Below are 12,354 nucleotides of genomic sequence, written 5' to 3' on the forward strand. Positions count from 1 at the left end.
TCACTATATGTCTGCTGCAGAGAGACAAGAGAGCATGAGCATGAGAACGCGTTTCGGACAGTCTGGGAAATAAAAGTGCTGAAAACCCGTTGGCGCACTATTTAAAAAAGAAGATGGAGAACAAGCTTTTGGGTCAGGTACAGCCGATTAGCGCTAGCTAACGCTACCTACAGTTGCAAAAAAATTGTTTACTTGAAATCAAATATCAACATAATATCATCCAAAAATAATATCGCGATATGTAACTGTATCGATTTCCCCCCATTACTACACAAAACAATAATACATTCCCAGAAAAAAACCTACACAAGTACCCCAACTTGAGGGACACATACACTTCCGTTCAAAAGTTTGAGGTCACGTAGAAATGTCCTTGTTTTCCATGAAAACATACATGAAATGAGTTGCAAAATGAATAGGAAATATAGTCAAGACGTTGATTAAAAATAATGATTTTTATTGAAATAAAAACTGTGTCTTTCAAACTTTGCTTTCGTCAAAGAATCCTCCATTTGCAGCATTTACCTTTGGCATTCTAGATTTCCCCCACGCTTCCTGAATCACCTCCCACAAGTTGGAATGGCTTGATGGGCACTTCTTACGTACCATACGGTCAAGCTGCTCCCACAACAGCTCAATAGGGTTGAGATCCGGTGACTGTGCTGGCCACTCTGTTATAGACAGAGTACCAGCTGACTGCTTCTTCCCTAAATAGTTATTGCACAGTTTGGAGCTGTGCTTTGGGTCATTGTCCTGTTGAAGGAGGAAATTGGCTCCAATTAAGCGCCGTCCGCAGGGTATGGCATGGTGTTGCAAAATGGAGTGATAGCCTTCCTTCTTCAAGATCCCTTTTACCCTGTACAAATCTCCCACTTTACCACCACCAAAGCACCCCCAGACCATCACATTGCCTCCACCATGCTTCACAGATGGTGTCAAGCACTCCTCCAGCATCTTTCATTTTTTCTGCATCTCACGAATGTTCTTCTTTGTGATCCGAACACCTCAAACTTAGATTCGTCTGTCCATAACACTTTTTCCCAATCTTCCTCTGTCCAGTGTGTGTGTTCTTTTGGCCATCTTAATCTTTACTTTTTATTGGCCAGTCTGAGATATGTATTTTTCTTTGCAACTCTGCCTCTTCACTGTTGACGTTGAGACTGGTGTATTGCAGGTACTATTTCATGAAGCTGCCAGTTGAGGACTTGTGAGGTGTCTGTTTCTCAAACTCAACACTCTAATGTACTTGTCCTCTTGCTCAGTTGTGCACCAGGGCCTCCCACTCCTCTTTCTGTTCTGGTGAGAGCCAGTTTGCGCTGTTCTGTGAAGGAAGTAGTACACAGCGTTCTACGAGATCTTCAGTTTCTTGGCAATTTCTCGCATGGAATAGCCTTCATTTCCAGAAAAAGAATAGACTGACGAGTTTCAGAAGAAAGTTATTTGTTTCTGGCCATTTTGAGCTTGTAATCGAACCCACTTATGCTGATACTCCAGATACTCAACTAGTCTAAAGAAGGCAAGTTGTATTGCTTCTTTAATCAGTACAGTTTTCAGCTGTGCTAACATAATTGCAAAAGGGTRTTCTAATGATCAATTAGCCTTTTAAAATGATAAACTTGGATTAGCTAACACAACGTGTCATTGGAACACAGGAGTGATGGTTGCTGATAATGGGCCTCTGTACGCCTACGTAGATATTCCATTAAAAAATCTGCCATTTCCAGCTACAATAGTCATTTACAACATTAACAATGTCTACACCGTATTTCTGATCAATTTGATGTTATTTTAAATGGACCAAAAATTAGCTTTTCTTTCAAAAACAAGGTAATTTCTAAGTGACCCCGAACTTTTGAACGGTAGTGTAGATTGTTCCTAATTGGTGCAGAAGAGGTTAAAAGTATCAAAACAAAACGGTGATCATTAGAATAGAGAGGAAAAATAGGATATTTTATGCGGATAATGACTGTGTATAGTGCATTCTGAAAGTATTCTGACCCCTTGACTTTTTCCAGATTTTGTTACATTACAGCTTTATTCTAAAATGGATTAAAAATATTTTTTTCCCCCTCATTAATCTACACAGAATACCCCATAATGATAGAGCAAAAACGGTTTTACATATTTTTTTTTTTTAGAAAAATAAAAACTGAAATATCATATTTACATAAGTATTTAGAACCTTTACTCAGTACTTTGTTGAAGCACCTTTGGCAGTGATTACAGTCTTATTGAGTATGACTCTACAACCTTCGCACATCTGTATTTGGGGAGTTTCTCCAGTTTCTTAATCCAGCCCTGCTCATGGAGACAGTTTGAGCAACTCCAGGAAGTGACATTGCAGGCTAGCTCAGTGCTGCCCTCTCTGAGTAACTCAAGTTGAAGGCCGATCGGGGTACTGCAGGCTGCCATTAGCAACCAAATTATCCAAGAAGTTAAGACTTCTTCTGTGTGCGATTTTTAAATGATCGGTTCTATAACATTTATCTTGTGTATTACAAGCAATTATTGGTAACATGATTGTGTAAATAGAAACACATGTTTAGAATACAAAGGAATACCAGGAAGATTGACATCTTTCTGTTCACTATAAAGGGGATCCTGTTTTTTTGCTAACAATGCATGCAGTACTGCGGTCGGCCTTGAACTGCAGTGGCTTCAATAAGAGGTGGCAGTCGTTCTCCCCTGGGATAAGCAAACTATCTGCCATATATTCAATGTATATTATTAACTTTGGCTTCAATATCACAGTGACACACAAAGGCCTAAGCCTCGCCAGACAAGCATATAAACACGAGGGTTACTCTCGTCACTGATTTTTAAATTTTAAATTTTACCTTTACTTAACAGGCAAGTCAGTTAAGAACAAATTCTTATTTACAATGACGGCCTGGGAACAGTGGGTTAACTGCCTTGTTCAGGGGCAGAACGGCAGATCTTTACCTTCTCAGCTCAGGGATTCGATCTTGCAACCTTTCGGTTACCTTTCGATTACAAGTCCAACACTAACCACTAGGCTACCTGCCGACCCATGACGGAGGTCTGGTAAGGGCAGGGCCATTCCCCTCACCCCGCCCTGACTCTCCACTAGTCACATCCTACAACTACTCCAATTTGTAAGTCGCTCTGGATAAGAGCGTCTGCTAAATGACTTAAATGTAAAATGTAAATGTAAAACTAGCCACGCGCATCACCCCCCATACCGCCGACCAGCCCCCACCAGCTAAGCCCATTGCCACCTCAAGCCAGAGCCTATTTGATGTCTGGCCGGCCAAGGCAAGCACCATGGCTCCAACCATCTTACCGCCTCCTTCACCTCCACCTTTCCCCTCTTCAGGTTCACTGCAGCTTGGTGACAAGATTGCCATTATGTGCTCCGCTGTGTGTGTAAGCCACTGGGAGCCAATGAGGAAATTCCTCCCGACAGACTCCCTGGTAATCTGTGGCTGAGTTCTAAATGGCACAAAGGGCCGATAGGACTCTGGTCAAAAGTAGTGCACTATATAGGGAATAGGGTGCCCTTTAGGACACAGGCTGTGGAACAATACAGTCACCAACACCACCCCTTTAAAGGGATTATGCTTCTCTGTTTTCCCTGTGGGTCTCTGTTGATGCTGACCCGTGAATAGGGAGACAGATCCATCTCAAATACTGCCAGGTTTCTGTTGATCTAATTCAGAGACAAATGAACTGGCACCAGCTGACAGAGACACACTGGAGGGAGAAGAAGGCTGGTTCGGTTCAAAATGGCCAACTCCTCTCCTCTCCTGCTGCTGTGTTGTGATGAGACGTGACATCAATGCACATACAGATGGGCTGTTAGATATGGGGAGGAAGAACACAATGACAACCCTGCGCAGTGAGACAATGAGCCGAGCAGCCTGGACAGCCACACTTGGAGTGCCTATCCCCTCTACTGGTCAGGGGGCGTAACTGAACGATCACAGTAGTTTCCATTCTCTGACAATCTCTAAGGTGGGAAACATGCTTTGCTCTTTATAAAGTCTCTAAAACTCTGATGAAGACTGGAGTTCAGGACATCTTTGAGGAAAAAATGCCATGTGTAGGCAGTAATAGACAATTCCAGAGAGCAGCTGACAACCCAGCAAACTAGGAACATTCCCAGAACATTAGCTAAGATTCCCATTAAGTTCTATACTGAACAAAAATATAAACGCTACATGCAACAATTTTAAACATTTAACTGAGTTACAGTTCATAGAAGGAAATCAGTCAATTGAAATAAATTCATTAGGCCCTTATCTATGGATCTCACATGACTGGGAATACAGATATGCATATGCATCATTCCTGCAGTCAACATGCCAATTGCACGCTCCCTCAAAACTCGAGACATCTGTGGCATTGTGTTGTGACAAAACTGCACATTTTAGAGTGGCCTTTTATTGTCCCCTGCACAAGGTGTACCTTTGTAATGATCATGCTTCTTGATATGCCACACCTGTCAGATGGATGGATTATCTTGGCAAAGGAGGAATACTCACTAACCGGGATGTCACTTTTTTGAGAGAGAAATAAGCTATTTGTGTGTATAGAAAAATTCAGGGATCTATTATTTCAGCTCATGAAACATGAGACCAACATTCACTTAAATGTTATGCACAACATCTGTGACAACAACATAACATTCCCCAAAAGTTCTCAATAGGTTTACAGGTAATGTAATCACACAACGTACCAGTAATATTTCTCAGCAAACCAAAATTGGTACTGTTAAAGTTCCCAGAACATTTGCTAGGTTGTGGCAAAAACTGTCCATTCGTGGTTGTTGATTACAAAATGTTTGTATAATATATTCGCCTGATGTTGCAAGAACGTTCCTATAAGACATTTCATCTGTTCTGCAAAGGTTCCCAGAATGTTTCATTAGGTTGTGGTAATATTGTGGGGACTTGACAAAAGATATGTTCCCAAAACACAAAACATTTCCAGTGGTGCTGACATTCAGATAACGTTGGTATCCTGTTGCACAAAACATTAATTTGATGTTGCAAGAATGTTGACAGAACAGCCTTTCGGAGTTCTTTAAAGGTTCCCAGAACATGTAATTAAGTTGTGGGAACAGTGTGGGTACATTACAAGAGATAGAGTTGTGATGACATTCATACAATGTTTAAATTAGGTTGCAAAGGATATTCTCTTAATATTGTAAGAATGAAATAAGTAAGTTTGTATGATGTTCATAGCATATTTGTTTTAGGTTTAACATGATATGTCTCAGAACATTAAGAAAATGTTATATTTAGGTTTTACACCATTATCAGCATGCAAATTAAAGCAGATTCAAATACATCCCCATTATGTTTCTCTCCAGATTTAATAGCAATTCTCATTTGAGGACTATATTGTAAGTGACACAGAGCCACGTGGCATTTTAATTTAATTCATAGGACATTTGAACAGCATTTAATCATACAAACACAACCACATTTTTTTCACACTTTATATGTTGACAATCTGCACATGTTGGGTTTGAACCTGCAATGTTTGGTTTCCAAGCCAGGTCCTTTATCCTCTGCGCTATCAGGGAAGCTCTCTTATGGCTTCTTTTTTGAGTATATAACCATGGCAGTATGGTCAATCAGGAAATCCATTCTTTGTTTTTAGCCGTCTTATACATAATTAACCCAGGGAAATACTGGTAACTGGGTTATTCACCATCACCCATCCTCTTTATATGCTGCGTACATCTGGGCCCATATTTACAAGGTATCCAAGACTTTGAGTTCTGATCTAGGATCACTTTTCATTTTCAGATCATGAAAAATAAGCAGAGGGAGGACCATATCAAGTGTCTCAAACTAAGAATTATGTCAGGTGCGTTTTTTAAGTTAAACAGTACATTTTTACACAATGCTGTATTTTTTTTTTATTACAGTTAGCCTAAATTATGCATTTCTGACTGGATCTATGAATCGGTACAAAATAAAGAGATCCTCTCTTTTAGTAGAGTATATCTGAGCCTGTGTTTTTTTTGCAACCTAACAGAAACATTGTAATAATCAGCACAACTGGACAGTTGAGTGCTTTGGGAAGATATCTCGTCATGTCCACATTATGTTCCCAAAACCTAATGAAACATTCTGGGAACCTTTAAAGAACAGACGTAATGTGTTCCAGGAACGTAGTTGTAACATCAGGTGAATGTTTTTTGCACCCTAAAATAAACATTGTATTATAATCTTTACAACTGGACAGATTGTGTTTTGGGAACATATAGTTTGTCCCCTTATTGTTCCCACCAGACTGTTCCCACAACCTAGGTACCCCCTTTCTCTTTCCTTTCCTAATGAAACATACTGAGACACTTTAAAGAACAGATGAAATGTGCTCTAGGAACATTCTTGCAACATCAGAATGTTTTATATACAAACATTCTATAATCATCATTACGACTCAACTGTTTTTGTGTTATGAGAACATTTGCCGCAACTTAACGAATGTTCTGAGAACTCTGACAGAACCAATTGTGGTTTGCTGTGCAGACATATTGCATGATTAGTGTGTGCTTACTAAGGGCTGAGGAGAGCCATGGAGTGCTCAGCAATTGTATGCACAGATAATAAAACATTTGATTGCCTTTAGTGTTTTATTGTCATACACCATCAAGGTTTAAAACATGGTCATCTTGGCTTAAACACTCCCAAGATGAGTTTGGGGAAAGGGGATGCACGACTAGGCTGTATGCACTAGCTTGAACTGGTCATAAAGTAAGTGGACTGCTGGTTCAATTTAATGTAGCATCAGATACAGTAACTTTCAGGTTGTGCACTTGTTTAAAGGTCCAATGCAGACTTATTTTTTTTACCTCAATATCAAATCATTTATGTAACAATTATGTACCATACTGTGAATGTTTTCAATTGAAATGGTCAAAAAGAAACAAAAATTGCTTCTTAGCAAAGAGCAATTTCTCAAGCAATAATTTTCCTAGGACTCTCTGGGAGTGGTCTGAGTGGGGAGGGGGAAACTGAAAAGTAACTGATTATTGGCAGAGAGGTTTGGAACTCTCTTTTTTTTGTTAAAAAATGTTTACCCGCTTTTTTGATCTTGTCTCATTGCAGCAACTCCCCAATGGGTCCTCCGAAACATGACCCGCCAAACCACGCTTCTTAACACCCGCCCGCTTAACCCGAAAGTCAGCCTGCAGGCGCCCGGCCCGCCACAAGGAGTTGCTAGAGCGCGATGAGCCAAGTAATGCCCACCCCCGGCCAAACCCTCACGACGCTGGGCCAATTGTACGCCGTCCTATGGGACTCCCAATCACGGCCGGTTGTGATACAGCCTGGAATCAAACCCAGGTCCATAGTGACACCTCTGGCACTGCGATGCCTTAGACCGCTGCGCCACTCAGAAGGCCTGGAACTCTCTTCCTTATTGGTCTATTAACTAAATTACCACCTGGTGATGTCACCATGCAGGCCAAAACTCCATCCTACCAAAACAGGCTGAAATTTCAGGCGGTCTTTTCAAACAGCTATTACCCTAAAAGGGCATTATCGTCATCAACAGTATTATTCCAAATTCACAGTACAGAAATATACACAGAGTATACCAAACATTAGGAACACCTTCTTACTATTCAAGCGTCCCACAGGGATGCTGGCCCATGTTGACTCCAATGCTTCCCATAGTTGTGTCAAGTTGGCTGGATGTCCTTTGAGTGGTGGACCATTCTTGATACACACGGGAAGCTGTTGAGCGTGAAAAACCCAGCAGCGCTGCAGTTCTTGACACAAACCGGTGTGCCTGGCATCTACTACCATGCCCTGTTCAAAGGCACTTCAATCTTTTGTCTTGCCCATTCATCCTCTGAATGGCACACATACACAATCCATGTCTCAAGGCTTAAAAATCCTTCTTTAACTGATCTCCTCCCCTTCATCTACACTGGTTGAAGTCGATTTAACAAGTGACATCAATAAGGGATCATAGTTTTCACTTGGTTTCACCTGGTCACTCTGTCATGGAAAGAGCAGGTGTTCATAATGTTTTGTATACTCAGTGACTATAAATCACAGGAAAATCATTGAATGTGTTAAGTGCAAACCAAAACAAAAACATTTCCAAGAAAGAGTCAACTAATTCCCCTCACTCAGCTCAGCACCCGTGGGCTACAGTTCGTCTACAAGACTGTCTGCATTCCAAATGGCACCCTAATTCCTTATAGTGCACAACTTTTGACCAGGGCCCTGTGGTCAAAAGTAGTGCACTATATAGGGAACAAGGTGCCATTTTGGAGGAAGCCAGACAGTTGCCCCCTGGAGCCACTTTAGCTGCACTAAGCCCAGACCAGGCCAAGTGGTCCAGGCCTCACAGAGCATCTCCGGAGGCAGGGGGAGATCTGGGGATTAGCTCCAGAAAAGCATCTGCAAATCTCCAGCTAAAACTTTTGTCCTCTTTAAAGTCTCTGGTTGAATCCTGTGGGCTGGCTCTTTAGAGCTTCAGCTTCATCCCAAAGCGCCGCTCCAGATCAAGTGTTTAGTTTGACAAATACGGCTTATCAGGGATCGCCAGGCCTGCCGGTGATTGGCAGGTTAGCTAAAGGAGAAGCAAGCCTCCTCAAGGTGATTACGTGCCTAAAGAAAAACCCTGAGAGAAGCACACGGCAACCTTGTTTGTCATTTTGCATGCTTAAATTGGACAAAGCCCGTAACGCCAATTAAGACAAATAAAAATAAAATGTAAGAAGATGGGATAAGCGACTCAGCTGCCACGTCCACTTGTGAGTGTTACCAGGTAGCTCAAGTCACATGGGCAACCTAGGTTTGCTACTTATGGAATTACTGCTGCTCTTATTCAAGTTCAGCAGAATCAACAACTGTACATTTCCAGGTAGGAATAACTAACCTGGTGCCAAATAACAAGAAACAATAACACTCACATTTCACTGCACATGACATTAAAACTTGAAACTCCCTGTGGTGTCACAATTGGGTTGCAGGTGTTTTCAGGACAGGTGTGACAGGACCAGGTGGCTTGTCCAGGTATCCTATCCTCTTAGCCACTGCGCCCTGACAAACAGTCCTGTACCCTGCCCAACGGCCACACACTAAGTGCCCTAAACCCAGGTAAACCCAGGTAAGTCCAGGTCGGAAAGCAAACGTAGGGATCTAAAGGCCTCGGCGTGGGCTCCAAAGACTTTGAGCAGGTGGTTTGCAGCTCATCCCCTCTGGGTTTAGGCCAGAAGGACCTGAATTGACGTGACATTGTGGTGGCCCCTCAATCAAAGCAGCTGTCTGCTTAACACTGCCCAGCTAGGAAGCCTCAGGTCAGGCCAGGATACACTGGGGTGGGTGTCTCGCAGTCCATGTATGAGTCAAAACACAGTCTTTGTTGTTGTGATGAGAATTCTCATCAGAATCTAATAACATTTTATGTGAGGGAATGCTGATTTATTCGGTGCATTGAGGAAGCGTTTATTGACTGAAAAAAAGTTATATAGCTGTAGAATCTGATTAGCAGCCTAGTTACAAGCGTATCCTCTGGGGAGAAAAACATGTGGCGTGATCCATAGATACGCTCAAGGTGAAGATCAAGATGAGTGTGTTAATCCGGGGGTGGACGCGTGAGTCACCACCTTAAAGTGGCATGGCTGAATGATGAGCCACAGATGAAGCAGAGATAGTCAGTCAGTCATACCATAGAGAGGAGTGGTGCAGAGGAGGGGCCAAAGGGAACACATACAAACTCACATAGACCCTAGCTCTGATTGGTGCAAAACACAGGCCAAAGAGAATGCATACAAACTCATCCAGGCCAAAGAGCTAAGTGGTAGACTAGAAGCCAAAGGGAAGACCAGAGTCTGAAGAGAATACATACAAAGTCACACAGGCCCAAGCTCTGAGTGGTACAGAGATGAACAAGTCTCTTATCTGTGTGACGTTCTGAAGGAATGACCACTATGCCAATGAGGTCAAGTAGGGCATGTGAATGCTGGCAGACATATTGCTGGCAAGACAAGGCAACGTTCCCAGTGGTTTTCGCTTCAGGCTGACATGTCGACACGTGTCTGCTTAAGGTGCTTTAAAAGCTCAATGTGGGAGATAGCAGTCACTGACTGGCTGTACATGTGTGTGTGCCTTTGTGTATCTGAGTCTTTGTAGTACCGGTCTGTGTGTGGTCAGTGCATGTGTGTCTTGTAGATGTGTGTCTGTTTGTGTAGACTTGTGTGTTTGTGTCTTTCCTTTTGTGTGTGGGTGTGCACATGTATTGTGAGTGTGAGTGTGTGTTGGTTTTCAGTCCTCAGCCACTATGTGACAGGCCCTTCCAACAGCCTCAATGACCCTCACTTTAGTGTCCCAGTCACCTTAGTCGCCTGCCCTTTATCATGTCAAGTGTTTGTTTAGAGTCTGTCGTTTAGCCCTGGACAAATCAGATGATTACCATCGTCAGGCAGGGAGGCCCGGGAAGGGAAGGGTGTGCCAGGGTAACGCAGCTCATCATCTCAATCATATGACATAAGCCCGCCTCCATGCCCTCTCCCCCTCACAACCCCTTCGCACCAATACAACTCGCCTCTCTCACCCCCCCCACCCAAATGACTCACCCCTTCCCCAACCAAACTCACCCCCCTCTACTTCCTCCTTACAGACGATTCACTCCTCACCACAACTCTACCGCCACACCTCCTCCACTCCCTTCACAGCCCCCCATCTCTGATGTGAAAGGATGACACCTCCCCTTCTGCTGCCTTCTTCCTGTCGACCCCACTCCTCCCCAAACGAGCACAATTACCGTAATGGGCAGGATAGCATCTCTGTCCTCTCTCTGGCTTTGGAAAACATCCGCCCGCTCCGCAATAACACCGCTTCCGCCCAGATTACACGGGAGACAACAACCTAAGCAACAACGTTAACATGCCTACCACACTAACAGAACCTTATCTGAATTCAGGGCCACAAAAGTTTTGAGGAGGAAAGGTACTATGTAACTGTGAAAGGAGACGGATCTATTCAAAGGCTTTGGGTGCAGTCTAAGAGTGTGCAGTGTGTTTTTTCAGTGGATGTGATTGGGAGGGCGTTTATCCTCTTGTGTGTGAGTGTGTGTTCAGCAAGACTCTTACCCCTGATGGTTGAGAGAGTGCCATCGGCATGGAGTCGGGGACTGTATCAGAGACACTCATCTCACACAAACACACACAGTCTAGACAATGGCTGCAAATCTACCGATGGCACAAACAACCTACTTATATAATTAGGAATCAGGAAATTAACAAGACCGATTGTGTCTGTTCCACTGAGTGGGAGGTGGGGTGTTGGGCTGGGTGTGTGTGTAGCGGAGGAGGGGTCAGACAGGGGCATGCGGTGCTGGGTGCCAGCCTCTCGGCTTCTGTATTATCACACTGATAGCTGTCTGCCTGGGTGAGGTGATGACTCCGGGTATAACCAGTCACGGCAGACAGGACACAAACACGCACAATCACAACAAACTGCTTTTGTAAAAAAACACTTTCAGAACAATACAGTATAATAAGAAAATGCCTCACCTCTAAATGGTGACCGCAGCAGTGTGTGTTCCATCTGAACCACTTTTTGCTTTTCATGATACAAAATCAGATATCAATGGCAAATCGTTTGTAATAGCAGTTCAGATCTTTCACCGCTCTCAATCCTAGGCTGGTCACGCTGTGGTGCCCTGTGATGCGTACATCAAGCCGTGGCCAGATCTCAACAGATCAGAAGCAGACAGCGAATGGGGACAGAGTGTGTGAGTGATAAAGTGATAATCACCACCAAGAGACACGCACCGCAACTACACAACCACAACACAATAAGGAAGTGTTCTTCATTTGTGTATCTATAGACTTAAACAGAGCAAACCTTTTGATTCTGCTCTGCTTTAGCAGGTGTACAGTATAAACTAGATGGGCAATCACCTCTCTAACCTGTTAATGACAGTTCCAAGGGCGGGTACAAAAGTACAGTAGCACATAACATGAATTGTACATAATGTCTGTGTACTGATACAGTACTGTAATATTTGATCTCTTTCAACTGTAATCTGATGCAACACCCAGAAACACACCTTCAGTCGTACCTAGCCATCCATCATGGGCAAGCCGGATTTGCCAGGACAGATCCTGGTACCACTTTTCTGGCCACTAGCCAAAGGAGGAGATTATAGCCTGAATTTAAAATTGATTAAATTGAGATTTTGTGTCACCGGCCTACACATAATACCCCATTACGTCAAACAGGAATTATGTTTTTAGAAACATTTTTACAAATTAATTAAAAATGAAAAGCTGAAATGTAATTTAACCCCTTTGTTATGGCAACCCTTAATACATTCAAGAGTAAAACATTTGCTTAACAAGTCATATAATAAGTT

Source organism: Salvelinus sp. IW2-2015, linkage group LG4p (assembly GCF_002910315.2).
Source record: "Salvelinus sp. IW2-2015 linkage group LG4p, ASM291031v2, whole genome shotgun sequence".
Taxonomy (NCBI): domain Eukaryota; kingdom Metazoa; phylum Chordata; class Actinopteri; order Salmoniformes; family Salmonidae; genus Salvelinus; species Salvelinus sp. IW2-2015.